This window comes from Chelon labrosus, assembly GCF_963514085.1.
Source record: "Chelon labrosus genome assembly, chromosome: 23".
Classification (NCBI taxonomy): domain Eukaryota; kingdom Metazoa; phylum Chordata; class Actinopteri; order Mugiliformes; family Mugilidae; genus Chelon; species Chelon labrosus.
In genome coordinates, this window is record NC_140356.1 from 6,183,127 (window position 1) to 6,204,019 (window position 20,893).

General features: G+C 38.4%; 1 pseudogene across 1 annotated transcript; it reads right to left on the reverse strand.

Annotated features, from left to right (window-relative positions):
• Positions 1 to 1,577: 1,577 nt before the first annotated feature.
• LOC311508821 (protein mono-ADP-ribosyltransferase PARP12-like) lies at positions 1,578 to 18,935 on the reverse strand (annotated as a pseudogene). The gene is made up of 11 exons (XR_014699903.1): positions 18,595 to 18,935; positions 16,908 to 17,043; positions 16,296 to 16,780; positions 16,043 to 16,169; positions 15,423 to 15,588; positions 8,377 to 8,497; positions 8,185 to 8,281; positions 7,242 to 7,320; positions 3,872 to 4,002; positions 2,736 to 2,887; positions 1,578 to 2,275 (listed from the first exon to the last, which is right to left on the reverse strand). The product of XR_014699903.1 is annotated as a protein mono-ADP-ribosyltransferase PARP12-like (transcript).
• Positions 18,936 to 20,893: the final 1,958 nt, after the last annotated feature.

Sequence of the window (20,893 nt, forward strand, 5' to 3'; positions counted from 1 at the left end):
CGATCGTGAACATGGACAAGATCTGAGCTTTGCTACCGTTTAATGTGATTTAATGTGACTCAGTGCCACAAACCACAAAAGCTGCTGTACTTTTGAAAAGTTCTACCTCCAGAGCAGGGATTTAAAATTATTATTTTTTTTTAAATAATTTCCATTGAATCAAAACTTTCCTTCAATCTGGACAAGATTTTGTGTGCTTAAAATTTCAGCAGCAAACAGCCAATGGGCAGAAAAATCCAAAACAATAAGCTAAAAGGAGCTAAAACAATTGAGTGCAACTGCAGTGCAGGTCTGTCATATAAACATGAAACTTTCTTCTTTTTTTTATTGCAACTAAACCAGTTTATTTCAACCATATTTTTTTGTATTCTTTGCATTTGTACTTTTTCAAAACACCTGGATGGGAGATTGATGGTCTTGGACAGTGCCTGTGATGTACAAATACAAGTTTAGAACAAGTTGTTGTTCTAAACTTGATACAATGGTGCAAAGCAAAGTTGAGTCAGTGCTGGTGGGGAAAAAAATCAGGGTGCATGACTACAGAGAAATCTCATCAAACATAATATGCAAACATTCACATCCATGCTGCATTTTGTCAGGAAGCCATAGGAGGTGGTTGTTAGTATATGTGTGTGTGTGTGTGTAGAGGGAAGTGCGTTGGAGATGGGGATTATTTGCAGCCCTAATGTCTTATGTCACAAGAAGTACCGGCAGCCATATTGATAATTTTTCATGACTTCCCTCATTTCACTAAGAGGCCTGCACCGACTGCCGCTAGCTTTTGCACTTCACTTATGAGACATACAGTGGAAGACAGAGAAGGGACTGCAGCTCCAACACTGAGAAACCAAGGAGTATGTGAATGTGAATGGGAAAAGAACGCAGTGATCAGTTAGCAACGATTAGCAATGCTAAAAACAACAACAAAAAAATCACTACAGTTTAGAAATAAAAAGCATTTCTTGTTGTTGTAATGAAGCCGTAATGTTAAATAGGTAATGAAGCTATTCATTTTACGGCTTATTTCTGAATGACAACAGGAAATGCGGAAGTCTGTCGCCCTCTACTGGTTGGTAGAGGGTGGGTCACGACAACTGAACCCTTAATCCCGCTTAGCATTATTAAAGCCGTCGACAAACCGGCACAGAGTCCGGCATTGCCCTCGGATGTTTTTCTACGTGTTTTGCACGTTGTACGACAACTCTCACGACGTGTCCTGAGCACAGCGTGCTCTTCAGTGCACAACCTGGCAAAGTGAAAGATAACATTTCACAAATTACCACATTGTCACCTTTGTGCAACCCAAAGGGTTAATACTTCCCCATGACATCACATATGTGATGACAAACGGTAAGCTATGATTGTTTGGGTACCAAGTAACCTTTTGTTTTTTTGAGTATAATAGCTAGCTATAAGCGACATATGTACGTGTCATCCATTTGACGTCTTGTTTTTTGTTTTTCAGGATTCTTTTTGGCGCACTGATAAAAATAGACAGTGCAGCAGAAATAGACAAAGTGAATTAATCGTAGTATACCTGAAGTTGGTGACTTGAGCGTCGACCATTCTATCGAGGCTTCTACATTGTTTCCATTTGATCAAACGTGGTTGCACCCAACTGAACAGGTAGCGCCACAAACTGTTTACCATTAACAGCAGTGGGAAAACGCAGTACTTGGTGATAATTTCTTTGACATTTGTGACAAATTTGGTTGGAAACTGGCTTCACTACTGTAAAACACAGCAGCTGTCATTTATGTTTTTTTAGAAGAGTCATAAATAATTTTAGTGCTATTCCGCCCTTCAGATAAAAAATAATAATTATTTAATCAGTTCACCTAATTATCCGAAGCCTTCTGCATAAGCTAGATCAAGATCCTTCAAGTTTGTCATTAAGAAATGACACAGGAATTCTTGGCTGGTGGCGGACTTGGCGTTGGCATAGGTGCTGCCAGCAGTGTAGGTGCTGCCGCTGGTTGAGGTCCTGGTGAAACACTGTACAAGTCAACGAGTGGGTGCATGTCCTTGTACTGTAGCAGGTACTCTGGGTAGATCTGGCGCTTCTCAAAAACAACAAATATGGAGGGATTCAGAGTGTCATTTACACAGCTGTCAAAGAAGTTGATGTCGCCGCCGTCTTTAGAAGGAGCTCGTTGGTAGTCGGGGGACCCTTCGGTGTAGTCTCCTACCAGCACCCGTGCGATGAACATGGATTTGACATTAGTGTCGCTGGTGTAGCTGTGGGAGTATTTGGAATCCCGGTCAAAGTAACTACCTGGGTTTGGATACAGAAAGAGAAGATTTTGAGAGGCTATAGTTGCAACGAATAACTTTTTCTTTGTCCTGCTGGAACAGATTCCACTTGTAGTATAAGACCCTGATGAAGGTCACGGGCCAAAACGCATCGTTCCAATAAAGCCATTCCATATACTACAAGTGTTGAAAGCATCATTTCCCAGCACCAACAACAGTCTAAACTAGAGACTATTAGACTACAACAAAGACTTAAACAGCTTATCTATCATAAGAGCAGGTGCTAGTAAAACTAACTTTTACTTTTTGTGAACTTTCACTATGGTTAGTATTTCCAGTAGGAGGGAAAATAGTCCCATTAAGCTTTTTGTGAATGGCCCCTTGTGAGTTCTACATGCTGCACTGTCCCATCAGACCACTTTTGAAATTTAACACAACAGCTCATCTTTTGCTCTCAGAGTAGATCAGAATAAGTATTTCACCTTTGCCAAAAGCCGTCCCATGGCTCCCGCAGATTCTCCAGTCAAAGTTCAAGCGGCATATGGCGTCGACGTGTTTCGAGTCAGTGCCATGAAAAAGCTTTTTTTCTTCCACATTGCGTCCACCATTGTTTTTCTTCATCAAATTCATCTGCCTTCAGTTTGGAGAAATAAATGAAAGGACTTAAATCAAGCTGGTAGATCTAAACACATTATTTGACATAAAGCAGAACTGAGTAGCTTTTGCTGTTCAATAGTCTTTGCGACCAAAAGTGGCAACTGCAGGATAACGCTAAATGCAAATTCAGCTATTGCACGTCAGTTGCACTGCAATATCTATCTTACATTTGCTAACATTAGCTGTCAGCGCAGTAAGCCGTTTGTTGTAGCGGCAACCCTTACCCCTTAACAATGATCATTCTTTTTCTTTTGAATAAAAATAAGAATAATGATGCGTTACTTCGACTTTAAAAAGTTACATAGTCCCACTTCATTGATCAGACAGTGATGCTACCTGCACAGATACAGTTTCTGTGTTTGCAGGGACACTAATGTTCCACTGATAATCATAAAACCAACCCAATCAGAACAAATGGGATTGAGGGGGATGGTGTAAACCTTTTCGTAATCCATTCAATAGGAAATTAGCACCTGATAATGGTGTCAATCATTTCTCTCTGGTTGGCTGCACATTTTTGCCCCATGTAGTGTAAATATTAGGTGACGTGATCAGTTGTTCAAAAAAGTGTTTGAAAAGATGAAGAAAGCTGGAATCCATGAGTCCACGTGGTAGAAAACCTGAGTTTGTCTTGATTTTCGTCTTCTAATGAATGAATGAATTCAGTGCAGTCTATCAAGTTGGGGGAATTAGGGGGAAATATTTTTGTCAGTTTTGACACCCCACCGTGGGCAGAAGCACCATGGGCATGTAAACGAATCTACGTTATCAGATCATTCTATTTAGTATCCATGTAAACAGTCTCTAATTTGAATTATTTCAATCCAGATGAATAAATACTGTCCATGCAAACGCAGTCAATGATAAACAAGGTGATGATCAGCTACTTACAAACAAGCTGTCAGACAGGCAGGAGATTGATTAAGTTCCAAGACCGAACACATGAAAATCACATACATACCGCTGAAAGGTTTCCCAAAGAGCTTTGTTCTGAATCCTCTCAATCTTGACAACGTCAAAGCCGCTCAAGGTTTTACAGAAAAGAGCTTCAACCTCCTTAAATTCATCCGAGGTGCGCTGGAGGGGGATTCGCTGGAAAACATTTAACATTTTCAGTTGCAGTTACCAGCAAAAGCTGATTGTTTCACTCTACTGGAGGCAGCAAAGACGAGCAATGATCACGGGAGACAACTTCTGACCCACTGAAGTGATTAAAGAAATAAAAGCTACTTTTTACTTTTAACATAATGTCCTAATTAGAGAATGTTAACCAAAGACAAATATCAGGAATTGTGAAAAACTGAACTGTGGAGCCACCTTCAGCAGTGAGACCAATAAGTTTCATATAAGAGTTATTGTTAAAAAAACATTCACTTTAGAATTAAACAACACATAAAAACATGACATAGATTGATGGATTGAAAAAAAAATGGTTACCTTTAATAACTTTTCTGTGTAACATTTTTTGAAATAAAAAGTAAAAAGTAAAAAATAAAAAATCCACTTGATTCAGTTACATGAGGAAACCGTCTAGACAGAGCTACTCCTATGGTGGGGTTCTGATAGCCAGTTTTATTCTGTATACCACTCCCAGACAACAAAATACCAAGACTCATAAATCTCCAACACTAAAGATGATGAGGGATGAGTGGTATTCTTATATTTTTATTTTCATCTCAGTATGAAAATGTGTAATACACACGTTGCAAAAGACCGCCTGAGATGGCCATGAGAGAAGTGACAAAGTTTTCTTTGCATGTGCCTTGCATTCAGACTCACCATGCGAACATTTGTCCTACCAATCAGAGCCCTGAATATATGCGTCAAGCATTGACAACATTTGGCCAATGAGATGAAGGCCCAGTGAGAAAGCAGATGCCCTCAGATTATTAACTGGTCTCAACTGGGTTGTGATAATATTAAGCATAATGAGACGAGGAAAATGTAGGCACACTTCAGTATCAGTTGAAGTGCTCTAAGTCTTACATGACGGTACATGTAAAGTTATCACTGGCTCGTTCGCATATGGGTGAAAGCCACACTTCACATATTTGTAGAATTGCTAAAATGTGTTCTTGTACTTAAATACATGGAGACACACTCAGTGTGGTATGTAAGTCAAAGTGTCCCAGCTGGTACAGCAATCAGTAGGGTTAGGGTTAGGGTTAGGGGCAACGTCAAAAGGGGCACTTTATTCCATTGTTTGTGGGACTGTCCTGAGTTTCGAAAGTTCTGGAATGAAGTTATAAAATGCACTTCTCAGATGACCTTGAATCCAGTACCCTACTGTCCTATGCTTTGCATTCTTAATTTGTATCCAAAGGACTGCATGCTAAACAGCAAAGAGAAGAAAATTACTGACTTATGTTTAGTTCAAGCTCGACGCTTGATTTCTCTTTGCTGGAAAGACGTCAAGAGGGTGGGGGGAGTGGATTAATTTATAGTTTGACTATTTTGTTTGTTGAAGTTTAGTTAGTATAGTGAAGTTTTAACCATTTTAATAAACAAATTATTAAAATGGTTAAAAACTGTTATAATCCAATAAATATATGTCAAAAAAAGTATTTGATGTATAAGAAATAATATAGATTTAAAACTTTATAAAGATTAGTAATTTTTTTCAATATTAAAGCTGCAGTATGGAACTTTTGTCTTTTGTCTCCCCCTTCTGGCGGTTCACTTTTGGCTTTCTTGGATAAAATTTTATTTTCGCAATATCCTGTGATGGTCGCTGACATAATTGAATGTAAACTTTTCAATGCATCAACACATATATCTCTTATGTCAACTAGTCATTGCTGCTCTACTTTTGCCACTTCTTTTCTTTCAATGCTCTCCAACAAGGAAATGCCACGCCAACGGTGATATATATTGGTCCACACTGTCAAAGAGATTTTCTTGGACATTTCCTAAGTTCTATTTTATTATTCTTGACTAGAAGAAATAGCAATTTTAATTGATGCATTATCAAGCCTTGTCCCACCATGTCATTGTTGCTAGGTTAGTATTGTTGATAATGTCAGCTGTCCTGTCTCCATGTTACCTCTAGACTCATATTAGTCAGCATTTCTGGTGCCAGTAGTCTCAAATATTGTCTAAATGTAGCTAAAAGGACTAAATACCACTGATCCTTGTGAAAAAAACTACATGTTAGCAGTTGACACTAGCAAACAACATGTCTTAACAACAACATGCCTTTTATTGACTAGGTCTAGCAGTAGTTCTTGCCGCATCCAAATGATCATGATATGATTACCTGTTAATGCTAGTTAGCTTAGCTACAGAAATAGTAACATTACTAGCATGCTTTTATTGTTATTCATTACTGGTAAGCAACATTACTGGTACATTTAGAATATTGTCACTATATTGAAAACTGTATTGTTTCAATACACATCAACACAGGTATTTTTACTGATAGTGGAAGGTTTGAACTGCCAGTGTAATTGTCCACAAAGCCAATGACAACAGTTCTCATTGTACTTTATTTATTTACTTTACTCTATTTACTTTAAATAGAAACAGTTAACGACTGATTGATAGGGAGATGCATTTCTTCCTGGACAGATTTTCAAAATAAATATGGTGACTTTTTAATCTAACAAATGTTAGATTGATGCGGGAAACATAACATTTGAATGGTTAATTTACTGGTAACAAGAGTATTGCAAAAATTAGAGAAAGAGTTGAGGAGGAACGATGTTGGTTTAGGACTAAAAGAATGTTGAATTCCATTACTTTTTATATTCATGATATTTTATGCAACAAATTAAGTTTTCATTGATGGTATTTTATCAAGCTGTCCTTTCTACGTACATATGGAAAGCTCCATAGCATCGGTAAGACAATCTGAGTGAATAAAGTCCCACGCTTTCAACGCATGATCGGAACTTGTTGGAGACAGAATAGGGTGATGCTAAAATTCTAATTCTATTAAGTGAGGACTGAGGTTCATTCTCGATAAAGATGAACCAATTATGAACTTTTTGTTATAATCTTGTGGGTTTTTTTTAGTGGTCATTAGTTAGATTGCGTTTGCTTTTGTTTGTTATGTTTATGTAATGTGACGTGTCTAGGGTGTACCCCACCTCTCGTATGAATGACTGTATGAATGAATGAATGTTTATGTAGAGTGGTACAGATGTGGGTTGGTATTTGGAAAGGTTTAAATAAAATTTTAAAAAATTACAATGAAAGGACAAACAATAAGCAAATCTATGTCTAAATGTACTTCTAGCAGTACCACTAACTCAAGTTTAAGCGTTAGTGTAAGCTAAAACAGTAGAGACTTTTAAGTTTTAAATGATTACAGTGTGCTGTATTCACAATACCGAGAATCCTGTAGGAGGCAGCTGACTCTTGTCCCAGTGGTCTGGTACAGGGGCAGAAATTGAATGATTCAGAGGCCTTCTGCAGAAAGAAGTGGTGACGTTTAGTTAGTTAGGTGGAAAACACAAGCAACACCAATGTGACGTAGAGTCACTTCAGAAACTATTCAGACCCCTTTACATTTTGCACACTTTATGGTCCTGTAGATTTGTTTTTAATAGATAAAACAGACTTTTTCTATCAACGTGCACTAAATAGCCCATTATAATAAAGCAACAAAATACATTTTTAGAAATGTTTGCATATTCATTCAAAATGTTGCCAGACTCAATTCTTACCAGAATGTGAGCCTGGTAACACTCAATAGGGATTTCATGACAGGACGTTTCAACCAGTGCAGACAAAAAAATACATCTGCACGCAAATGGATAGTTCTACAATCAATCAGAGCAACAAAGTATGCGATATTAAGATTGAGGTTTTCTTGACAAATGCCTTAATCGCCATTAACTGTTTGTCCTTTAAAGATATTTCACAGTCAATATCTTTTACAACAGACGTGACAGCAGACTGTACTAGCTTCTCTGATGGCAGGCATTTTTTCCTAAGCAAATTCAACCCGATGGCACTGTTTCTCTCTTGTTCATCACAACATACAGCCCCGCCCAAAAGATACGGCAGGTCTTTGCTAGTGCATAACCAGTTTCCAGTGGAGCAGTTTCAAACTTTCATTGACAAAATGAATGTATGTTGGGAAGTTGGTCTGGCTTCCATGCTATGGCAAACTGAAAGAGTTAGAAGTAGTTCGGAAAGGCTCACATCTGTGTATTCAAGATTCCATGACTGATTCCTGATGGGAAAAATGCCAATTTTGTACAAAACACGGCTGTGTTAAAAAAGTGAGGAGGTCTGAATACTGAAGCATCTGTGTTTGATATACCGTACCTCACTCTCTTTGACTGGACATCCTCAGCAGAGACAAATCGAGGCCGTCTACACACAACCCTCTTAGTGCCACAGTGCTTGTTTGTTTGTATCATGTCTGGGGGAAACATTTTAATATCAAATTTCAATAATAAAATATTTTTATATTTTTAAAATGCAGAAAACTGAAAATATGGTGAGGTCTTCGTTTACCTTGGAAACTAAGTGAATATTTCTGTGATCCAGCCATGAACTCCACCACATCTTTATTGTTTTCCAGAAACTTCTGCTCCAGCTGAGCACTGGTGATGTCTGCTGGATTGTGTCCACCGATCTGCAGCACAAGTCACAAGTATTTAATTTTGAAACAAATCGTTATTGGCATATGGCCAAAGACCAACCAGTTGGTATGCAAAAAGATTATTGCTTGGGGAAAAACATAGCCTATTTGGATGCTTAACACACCTTAGCTGAAACTGTAGAAAACGAGCTAGCCTTTGACTGGTATCAAAATCTGCTTAACAACTTACCATTATAGTGAGTCTGACTGTCTTTTTGGCTACTAGATCCTCAGACTCATTTCACATTAGTGTTGCCTGTGTTGTTGTTTTTTTGTTCAAGTGTTTTATTCTTCCTCAATCAGACTGCGACTTCCGAACCTAAATATCTTTAAAGGATTTGAATTCAGAGCACTGAACAAGGAACAACCATCAGGGAAGAAAAATGAAGCCAAGATGGAAGGAACCTTGAATGGCCACTTGAGGCTGCACCAAAGAAGATATTCAATCTCCAGACCTCTGTGTTAAAATGCCCAGCTTTACAGCAGAAATAAACATGTTTACAATCTGATTAATTCATAACCTTGTATTGGTCTCTTTAGCTAATTTCACCATTACATTATATTAAGTTTGTTGAGATACTGCCAAGATGGCGACAAACAGTGCATCCCACACTGAGCTTCAAAACTTCTCTTCAGGAACACTATGGATGATATCACGTACGGTTGGTTCTGATTTCAAATGTATGTAAAGTTCAGTTTAATTTTGAAAGATTTAAATTTGCCTCAGACAACTAGCGCCTTCTGTTCATAATATTATGCTGTGCTCACATGCTGCTCTTCAAGTAATGTTCTCTTTGATAGTATAAACCTGGGGGACAACAGATAGGGTGTTAAGGAGAGTTCAGCTTTGAAATCTGGAGTATTGCGCTTTTTTTTTTAAAATTCAACATGAGCATGACTAATTTGTCCAGTTTAGCTACAATTACTGTAGCAGCTAATCTCTGCTTTGAGATGCCTTAGCTGTACGCGCAGGCTGTGTGGATTTTATATGTGGATGTACAGCTATAAATGATAAGACTAAGACTTTACTGATGAGCTGTGTGCCTAGCAGCTTAAGCAGGGGAATACAACACAGGAAAAAGGCAATGTTGATTATGAACATTTAAAAATTATGACAGTGTTAGGGAACACATGTAATCATCAGTTCCGCAAAGGTTTAGTGGACCATGAGCAGGAAGAAAAAAGTGGGAAGTTCAGCTGTGGTGTGATTTGAGTGTTTAAATGAGTGTCTCTTCCATAGAGCACTATCTACGATATCACGTTATTTTACTTCAGACAATTGGGACCAGTCTAAAAGAGTTTAAATACAGCGGGACGCTAAGCCAGCATATAGGTTGTGGTAAGCCTCCGAAATGTCACTGAAATGGAGGAAATGGAGTGGCCATTCCTAGCCCAAATCACTTCCACTGGCTTTTCTTGTCGAGGGACGCTGTCAGTGTGCATATCTTCTATGGACTCTTGGCTGCTGCAACCATTTTGTCATGTCGGTTCGCTGTTACAAACAACTGTTGTCAACTCACCCTGCTATTACGCAAGTGTCATGACGTGGCATTGCTGAGATTTCGAACTTTGATCATGTCAAAGAGGTCAGAAAATATAAGCCTTGATCTTAAAATTCGATGTGAAAAATGGGTTAGCATAGCCATATGCAGCCAGACTCCTTATTTTTATCAGACTCCTTAATATACCTCTGGAGGCAAAAGTCTTAATCACTGATAATCGTTCGTCCTTTACAGGTATTTTTCGCTGCCAGCATTGATAGCCTCTAAACTGCTCGCTTCGAAGCCATTATGTTGTAAACAAATTAAACTTCCCTGTGCTCAGCTAACCTGTATGACTACATCGCTGTTACCAGTGTTTGGAATAACGCCGTTTAAAGTAACGGCGTTAGGTAACGCCGTCATTTTTTCAGTAACGGGGTAATCTAACTAATTACTTTTCTCGTCGTTACAACGCCGTTAACGTTACTGGACGTTAAATGCGGTGCGTTACTATACATCGATTGAATAAACTGTGTAATCCGAACGCACCCCTGGCTCACCGCTAGTGAGGAGGTGGGTTAATAACGAGGTAAGCGATTATGATTGGCTAAGGCAGAGTCATGTTTCATGGTAGCCAATCAGAGCCAGTGGTTTTACACACATGACAGCACACGCGCCACACACACACACACACACACACAACAGCTCAACAGAGATTCGATGAAGCAGCAGAGATGGCGAGTCAGGAGCAATCCGATGAAAAGTTGGCATTTTCAAGGTGGAGATATAAGCACTACTTCAATAAATAAAAAAATTCATTGTGGTCAAAGGGAGGAACGTGCATGTAATGTGTACATTATGTCCAGGAGCAAAGACTTTCTCGACATCCGACATATTATAAAAATAAATTTAATATAAATATAATTATAAAATATATATATAAATATCAAAAGTTATGTACAAACACCTGTCTGTTCTACTCATTTCAACTGACTTGTGAAAACTGCTCAAAAAAATCCAAATTCTTTGACATATAGCAACTTTTTTTTTTAACAGTAACGCAAATAGTTACTTTCCCTGGTAATGAGTTACTTTTATTATAGAGTAATTCAGTTACTAACTCAGTTACTTTTTGGAACAAGTAGTGAGTAACTATAACTAATTACTTTTTTAAAGTAACGTTCCCAACACTGGCTGTTACTCCTCTGTCCATCACTGCATAAAGCCCGTCCAAACGATTTGACTGGCCTGGCAGATCTTTGCTGGGGCAGTTCCCAGATTAACCTTTTCCCACAATTTGTGGGTGGGGAATTTGGTCTGGTTTTCAGGGTTGTAGTGGTATACAGTTGTTGTTTTTATAAATATATATACATGTATGTCTAGCTTTCAATTAGCAACATAAGCAATTGTTTGAAGGAAATAGTTGACTCAAATGCTCCACTTGTCAGCTGGCTACTAGCTAATTTTGCTTAGCACTGGACTGGGAGTGCTAAGTTTTCATTCAAAACATGTTTTCATTCAAAATATGGTGGCTTCACACTTGTGGCAATAGACCGACAAGCTACAATACATTTTCAGTGGAAGCAGGCAATATGAAGAGTCAGGCTTTGATGCTCACCAACAGCGTCAATGCTCAGCTGGCTGAGCTGATGTTGTCGTAGGCTATGCCACTCGAAGTGTGAATGCAGCATTAGAATCAGTGATTATGAGAGTTACCATTCTGAACAAAAACAAAGAAGTTGCTGGCTACAAAATGAATGCGAAATAATTCGCATTCATTTAGTAAAGCCAAATTACAGTGACTGGCAGGTTTTCTCTGGGTTAACCCTCATACCTGATTTTAAAATAGTTACGTTGTTACCACTAAGGGACAAAAGTGTCCTCTTTTAAAATGCCATAAAAATGGCATATGTTAATATTTTTTTCTGCTTTTTTTTTACATAAATCTTTTCATCTACTTCAGTCCTAATCATAAATACCAAATGTTTGATTATTTTCAATATTTTAACCCTTTATATGCCAGTGTTTGTGATGGCATCCAAAATTTATCGTAAAAAAACACACAAAAAATGAAATATTTTCAATAATCTGAATGCAAAGTGGATTTTTCTTGGGGGGATTATTAGAGCCTTGGATATGTCAATGAACAGTAGCAAGATTGATTTGGATGGATTTTTAGTTTTTTTGTAGTGTCAGATTTACAAAAATAGTTACGTTGTTACCACTAAGGGACAAAAGTGTCCTCTTCAAAAATGCCATAAAAATGGCATATGTTAATATTTTTTTCTGCTTTTTTTTGCATAAATCTTTTCATCTACTTCAGTCCTAATCATAAATACCAAATGTTTGATTATTTTCAATATTTTAACCCTTTATATGCCAGTGTTTGTGATGGCATCCAAAATTTATTGTAAAAAAACACACAAAAAATGAAGTATTTTCAATAATCTGAATGCAAAGTGGATTTTTCTTGGGGGGATTATTAGAGCCTTGGATATGTCAATGAACAGTAGCAAGATTGATTTGGATGGATTTTTAGTTTTTTTGTAGTGTCAGATTTACAAAAATAGTTACGTTGTTACCACTAAGGGACAAAAGTGTCCTCTTCAAAAATGCCATAAAAATGGCATATGTTAATATTTTTTTCTGCTTTTTTTTGCATAAATCTTTTCATCTACTTCAGTCCTAATCATAAATACCAAATGTTTGATTATTTTCAATATTTTAACCCTTTATATGCCAGTGTTTGTGATGGCATCCAAAATTTATTGTAAAAAAACACACAAAAAATGAAATATTTTCAATAATCTAAATGCAAAGTGGATTTTTCTTGGGGGGGATTATTAGAGCCTTGGATATGTCAATAAATGGAAGCAAGAATGATTTTGATGGATTATTATTAGTAGTATTAGTATTGTTTTTTTGTGCTGTGTACAAACAACTCCCATTGAAATCCAATGAACCTACTGTTTTGTACTTTGCACCTGCACCTGTGTGTCTTTGAAGTAAAAGGATACATGTCATAGATCAAACGCCTCAATTAGACACACACTGCATCATCGTGTGGTATGGCAGCACTATGGCCGGGACCCCAAACGCCTGCAGAAAGGATCACCAGGACTCTACTGCCCTCTCTGCAGAATATCTACAAGCATAGAGTCCGCAGGAGAGCTGCCTCCATAACTAAGGACCCCACCTGCCCCCAACACAGACTGTTCACACTCCTACCTTCAGGAAGGAGGTACAGGAGTGTGAAATACAGGACCTTGAGACTGTTCTTCTTCCCCACTGCCATCAGAGTCCTCAAGAGCTGACAGGAGTCTACAATCACAGACTAAAATCATGCCATGTTCACTTTCCAGCTTCTGTTTACATTTTTTCAGTACATTGTTTTCATTTCATTTGCATATCGATATTTGCACTTCGTCTTCATCTTCTCGCGCTTATCCGGGTCCGGGTCGCGGGGGCAGCAGCTTCAGCAGGGAAGCCCAGACAGCCCTCTCCCCAGCCTCTTCAGCCAGCTCCTCCGGAGGAACCCCCAGGCGTTCCCAGGCCAGACGAGAGATGTAATCCTTCCATCGTGTCCTGGGTCCGACCCGAGGTCTCCTTCAAGTGGGACATGCCCGAAACACCTCTCCCGGGAGGCGTCCAGGAGGCATCCTTACCAGATGACCTAGCCACCTCAACTGACTCCTCTCGACGTGGAGGAGCATCGGTTCTACTCTGAGCTCCTCCCGTATGTCCGAGCTCCTTACCCAATCTCTAAGGCTGAGCCCGACCACCCTGCGAAAGAAACTCATTTCGGCCGCTTGTATTTGCGATCTTGTTCTTTCGGTCATTACCCAAAGTTCATGACCATAGGTGAGGGTTGGAACGTAGATCAACGGGTAAATTGAGAGCCTCACCTTTCAGCTTAGCTCTCTCTTCACCACGACCGACCGGTTAAGTATCCACATCACTGCAGATACTGCTCCGATCCGCCTGGTGATCTCCTGCTCCCTCCTACCTTCACTCGATACGATATTTGCACTAGTTATCTTATATTTTTGTATTATATGTATCTTTTTATATTCTAATTGTAAGATTTTTTTTTTTATATTCGTAGGCATTTGGGTGGACGGCAAAAGAAGAATTTCATTGTACAGGGAAACATGTTTCTACACTGTGCACATGAAAATAAACTCTTTGAATCTTGAACATACACACGCACACACACACACAATCAATGCAAGGATCCCTTTCTCCTCATGACCAATAACATCACTTTTATATCATAAGAAATTTGGGAGCTCCAAATCACAGCAACTGTGGAAAATACATTTGCAAAGTTCACACATCCTTTTGCTGCAGTTCCTGTGTATGAGGGTGAACTGAACTCACACACATGTAAACACACGCACAAACACACACAACATTCCTGATGCCATTGATGTACTTTTCTGTTCCACATTTTTAAATATTTATGTATTTATGTTTTACTTCTAGAGCGATCGAAGTTGTTGGACACTGCACTCCTAATTGAAATGCATTGTATGTAATGCATTGTGACGCCATCACAAACACTGGCATATAAAGGGTTAAAATGTTGAAAATAATCAAACATTTGGTATTTATGATTAGGACTGAAGTAGATGAAAAGATTTATGTAAAAAAAAGCAGAAAAAATTTTTAACATATGCCATTTTTATGGCATTTTAAAAGAGGACACTTTTGTCCCTTAGTGGTAACAACGTAACTATTTTTGTAAATCTGACACTACAAAAAAACTAAAAATCCATCCAAATCAATCTTGCTACTGTTCATTGACATATCCAAGGCTCTAATAATCCCCCCAAGAAAAATCCACTTTGCATTCAGATTATTGAAAATATTTCATTTTTTTGTGTGTTTTTTTACAATAAATTTTGGATGCCATCACAAACACTGGCATATAAAGGGTTAAAATATTGAAAATAATCAAACATTTGGTATTTATGATTAGGACTGAAGTAGATGAAAAGATTTATGTAAAAAAAAGCAGAAAAAAATATTAACATATGCCATTTTTATGGCTTTTTAAAAGAGGACACTTTTGTCCCTTAGTGGTAACAACGTAACTATTTAGGTTACACAGTGTAAAAATAGAGTATTATGGGATTTGTTTTTGAAATATCAAAGTTTGTTCAAAAATACACACCTTTACCAAATATCATAGCAGCAAGCATAACCAACACTGAGTAATCAAAAAAATAAAATCTGAAAAGGACACTTTTGTCCATATCAGGTATAAGGGTTAATAATGGTTATTTCATCCTATGTTTCAATAAAAAGTTTGCTTACAGAGAGCTGAAATAAGTTTTATGTAACATACACTGGGCTGTTCATTTCAAGTTGTACCCTACAGCATGGCCTCCATCAAACATTCCAGGCATTTTTATGTCTGGACAATATTGACTCACTTCTGATGCGTACAGGTTCCACTTTCCAAACTCATCCTGCCAGTACCAAACCCACTCAGTGGTGTGGATGAAGGTCGGCTTAACCAAAGAGTTAACGGTGGAGAGTCGGCGTACTTGGTTAGGTCCACAGGTCATAGTATCAAAATGCACAGGAGGGGTGGTGGTACTGAAGACAACAAAATGAGAATAATTCACACAATTAAATACATGAAAGAAAGAAATCATCTGTTGGGGTACGCGCATATATTAGTTTGCTGAAACGGCAGGTGAACAAATTTTCTAGTGTCAAGTAAACGACCTTTCAGCTCAAGTGCAAGCCAACAAACCAGTACTGTATAGAAATGTAGTGTAAAAGCAAGATGCAATTAAATCAATTATAGGCCTTTATAAGAACTAGGAGACTGGTCATTGTTATTTCAAGGCTCTTAGTTTCAGTCTTAACGGAGCACTACACTGATTTTGCATGTCAAGTTCATGTTACAGCTTCATATCAGTTTAAATGTAAATAGTTTTAGTTAAGAATAGTAAAAACCTCAAACCACCACTGACTGACTGATCACTGAGTTTACGAATAATATTTACCAAAAACGAAAACGCCACTGAATGTCAGTAGTGAGTACCTGAAGGAGTTTTTGGGGTCACAGTAGTCCTTCTCAGTTGTCTCATTATCAGGCAAGGCCGTCCACTGATCGCCCTCCTTGACCTGCCATCTGTACGGCATCTTGTCGTGGGCTTTAAAACATCGGTCTGAGAACGCCCCGGGTCATTAAAATAAAAGATTAATCACACCTAATCAAACTCATTCAACGACCACATTCAAGTACACAGAATAAGTTCTATCATTGATGTTCTTTGTGACGATTAATTACTCACCATCATGCATACAGAGTCCTTTGATGAAGTACATGCATATCTCTGTTTTGTCTAAAAGAAACAAACAGTACAGTATGAAGAATAGTTCCTTCAGAGAGCAGTTTTAGTTTATCTTCCCATTCAAGGTTTTACAGCCGTCACAACTTACCTCTGACAGGCCTTTGTCGTCTGTTTGGCTCATCGTCACCAACTTCACCAGTTTGCTGCTGCTGTTGGCGGTTGCCCCTGTGGCCCCTACCACTCTTGTTGTCAGACAACCTCAAAGCCTCTTTATTTGCATAAACTGACTTCAGGGAGTGAAAGAGGGTGTCAGGCACGCCTTTATCAAGCAGGGCTTTCAGCGGCTGAAGAGCATAAAAATCATGGTTCCTGGAGCAGCTGCAGTCACCGATCACAAACTTCTGACAGATGTGGAGTCTGTTGCAGCTATTACCATCCTTACACTGGCCAAACTCGCCATCACCGTTGTTGTAATCATAGCATATCTGGCAGAGAGAGGATGAAACAAGTAACAATAACAATAAACTTAAAATAAATCAAAAGAAATTTTAAAGTGAAAAGGTGAGGTAATATCCTTTTGAAAGTTAAAGTTGTGTGTGCTGTCAAACATACAAAAGGCAGGAGTGCTTTGTTGCTCTGCAGCAGCAGTGTGCACAGCTCTGCCCTGTCCAGTCTTTCCAGTCCATGCTGTCTTAGTACTTGTTGATTGTGGGCAGAGTTCAGCTCGTGAGAGAAGTTGCAGCCTCTCCTGTTGTCAAGGAATCCACATACTTTGGTTATGACGTCTGCATAAAATTACAGCACATTTAAATAAGCTTGAATAACACCTGGTTGAATGCGAAGGGTTTTGTTCATACATCTACAAAGTCTGCATTTAAATAGTGAAACCATTGACTTTGGGGGGACTGCTCTGGTTTATTCACCTTTGGATGGAGAATTATCTAAAAGACAAGATTAACACTCAAATTTGTAAACCAAGTTGCCATCAGCAGCCACTTAGCTTAGCACTAAAAGTGGAAACAGTCGTCCAAAAAACACCTTCTACGCCCTATGAAGTTGACTATTGTGTGTGTGTGTGTGTGTGTGTGTAACAAAGTTATTTATACAAAGAATAAATGTATGTACAATAGACCAAACTAATGTGTACAAACAACTTAAATGAAAAATTCTTATTAGTGTTCTCTTTCGATGCACTTTTGGCAAAAAGTGGTGATTGCAGGTGTGTTTTTAAAACCTCACTTGGCAGAGATCCAAACTGTCTATGACATCAGTCATTTGGACATTAGCTCCGCCCACCTTCTCTGGCAGACATAACTGCCGGGAACTGTGCTAGCTTGTGATTTTGAGTGGGGATGTCTCCACAGACATCCAGTGCGGAATACACTTTCATATAATTTCATAAATCAGCCATAGGGTCAATCTCTGATTTGTTAAATCAAGTTGTACACGAATAGATTAAAGATTTTAGCACTTTCAAGACATCTTAAGTTGCACTTTTGCCTCAGTCTTTATGCTACACTAAAACTAAAAGTCAAATGAGAAAATACTGAACTAAGTGGATAAATGTCCAACTTTAAATGATCGATTTGCACTTAAAAATAATATTCTTATTAGCTTTCTTTCCATAAGAAAGTGCAATGTTAGCCTCCTCTTAGTATGTAGCTACAATTGGTTTAGATTAGCATGGAGATTGAGATAAAACATAAATTTAACACCCACATGAACGTTCACTATCATTTTTGTAAGAACAAAAGGTGGTGTTAAGGATGATGATCTTTAAAGGGACTTGAGTTTATTTTTCGTGACTGTGGACTTTTCTTCAATTAGCAAACCTGCTGCTAGTGTTAGCTTGACAATTATCTTACAGCACTACACAATCTTGACATTTATTTATGCCTTGAGTTTAAAAAAAAATAAAAATAGTCTAAGATGCCCACCAGACTACTGCTCGTCAAATTAAACTCTAAAGGTAGGCTACATGTCGCAGGTTTGTTTTTCTTTGAGAATCGCAGACGAACGTTAAGCTTCAACTGAAATGTCCGACTTTCCCTGTCGACATAAGAACGCATCGCGCGTGTCAAGGCCTTTAAACTAGGGAAGCATGCATTCCACGCAATTAAATTAAATTTAACTAGAAAGACGAAATCAGTTAAGACAGTATGTTATCCATTGAATAACTAACGATAAAATAATAAATGTTAGGCTAGGCCTACTTTTAAAATCAACAAACATCTCTCCTATAAATTGCCTGACCGAACCAACCACGGCCCACCTGACTTGAAGCAAACGTGTAATTTACCTCGTCAGAGTAAAACTACAGGTGCCGCTGAAGAGGAAGTTTTTACACAGGTGTAGCTCCGTGCACGTCCCGTGACACTCTCTGTCCCAGCACAGTCTCAGACTCGTCCTCGCCACCACCCTTGGCTGTCCATTTTGACAGCACACAGCAAATTTCTCTTTGCAAGAAATGATCTTCGACACATTGTCCGAATCTCCAGGGAAGAGGTTGTATATCAAATCAGCCGTGTCAACTGCTCCTTGGTTGGCACAGATCAACTTAAACACTTCTGACTCCATTGCAGCTCCTCCAGTTTCCTTCCACCTTCGAAACAACACGACTGCCGACCGGCTGCTGCTGTCAAGGGGAGGAGGATAAGTTAGGTATCATTTCTGATGATTGGGAATCGAGCCTTCGATATTGTAAACAGGGGTCAATGCTGCCCCCAAGCGGTCATTTGTCCGCTTGGGGGCGTCAGAGTGCAGGCTCTACTTCATTAGAGAGGAGAAGAGAATGCATGGCACGAAAATATAAAAATCTCTCTCTACATATAATAAAATTAAAATAATAATAATAATATTTCTTATTTATTCATCTAAATCATTTCTTCCTGCATACCTCCCAATGGAAGGTGTAATCCCATTCATGTAATCTGTTAGTCCCACCAGCCACAGACCTGCCAACACGTCCTCCTATTTTAGTGAACGCCTTACTTTTAAAACATATATACTGTATATTTATTTATTCCCATGATAAATTACAATTACAATGCCCCCTACCCTAACCCTAGATTCAAAGAGGGAAGAACTCATATCTGAACCCAATTTCAGGTTAAAAATAAAAATATAGTTCAGATTTCCTCTAAATGATTAACCGTTGCCTATAATACCTTTATGTTTTTGTTGTTTGATAGAAAAATATTGGGTTTAGTTAATAGATTTAGTAAACAGGCTATATTCATGCATGATTATGCGCCTTGTTTTGTAGGAAAGCTGTTGGTTCAAGGAGAGTGCAGGAGGCCCAAGGCCTCAGTGCCATCTCAAGGAAGATACTCCCTCCTTCCGAAGAATAGATAACATGTTTGTTGCTAGGCAGTATGACGTATACTGAAGATAATCTAGCATTGTGTATAAATACTGTTTCAGTTTTCTGTTCTAGGAGGTCCTCTGCCATAACCTTGTGCTGTGTGAGATTCAGTGCACTGCTTGAATAAAGAAACGCTGACTTTGAGATCCTCATTGCAAGAATGGTGATTCCTTTTTTCACCCCACATAATTTGGTCCTTCGAGCGGGATCCCTGGTGCCATCCTTTTCCTTCTCCAAACCTGGGAATGTAAAGACTGTGCACGGCATAACTAAAATCTTTATCTGTGAATTCAGAATATGACATTTCACGGAAGGAGGGACGGGTTGGTCAACGGGACCGAACAAAGGTGAGAAGTTCATTTCTTTAATCAAGGATAAAATAGGTTCTAATAAAAAGAGGTAAAAAAAAAAATAATACTAATAAAATAAAAAAAATAAAACGGGGCGAGCAGGGATTTTTTTTTTTTTTTTTTTTTTTTAAATAATTTCCATTGAATCAAAACTTTCCTTCAATCTGGACATGGTAAAGATTTATTGTGCTTAAAATTGCAGCAGCAAACAGCCAATGGGCAGAAAAATCCAAAACAATCAGCTAAAATGAGCTAAATCACTCACTTAGAATTGAGTGCAACTGCAGTGCAGGTCTGTCATATAAACATGAAACTTTTTTTCTTTTTTTTTTTTTTATTGCAACTAAACCAGTTTATTTCAACCATTTTTTATTTTTTTTATTCTTTGCATTTGTACTTTTCCAAAACACCTGGATAGGAGACTGATGGTCTTGAACAGTGCCTGTGATGTACAAATACAAGTTTAGAACAAGTTGCTGTTCTAAACTTGTTACAATGGTGCAAATCAAAGTTGAGTCAGTGCTGGTGGGAAAAAAAATCAGGATCACGACAACAGAGAAATCTCATCAAACATAATATGCAAACATTCACATCCATGCTGCATTTTGTCAGGAAGCCATATGAGGTGGTTGTTAGTATATGTGTGTGTGTGTGTGTGTGTGTGTGTGTGTGTGTAGAGGGGAGTACGTTGGAGATGGGGATTATTTGCAGCCCTAATGTCTTATGTCACAGGAAGTTCCGGCAGCCATATTGATAATTTAGAGGCCTGCACCGACTGCCGCTGGCGTTTCCATTTCACTTATGAGACATACAGTCAAAGACAGAGAAGGGACTGCAGCTCCAACACTGAGAAACCAAGGAGTATGTGAATGTGAATGGGAAAA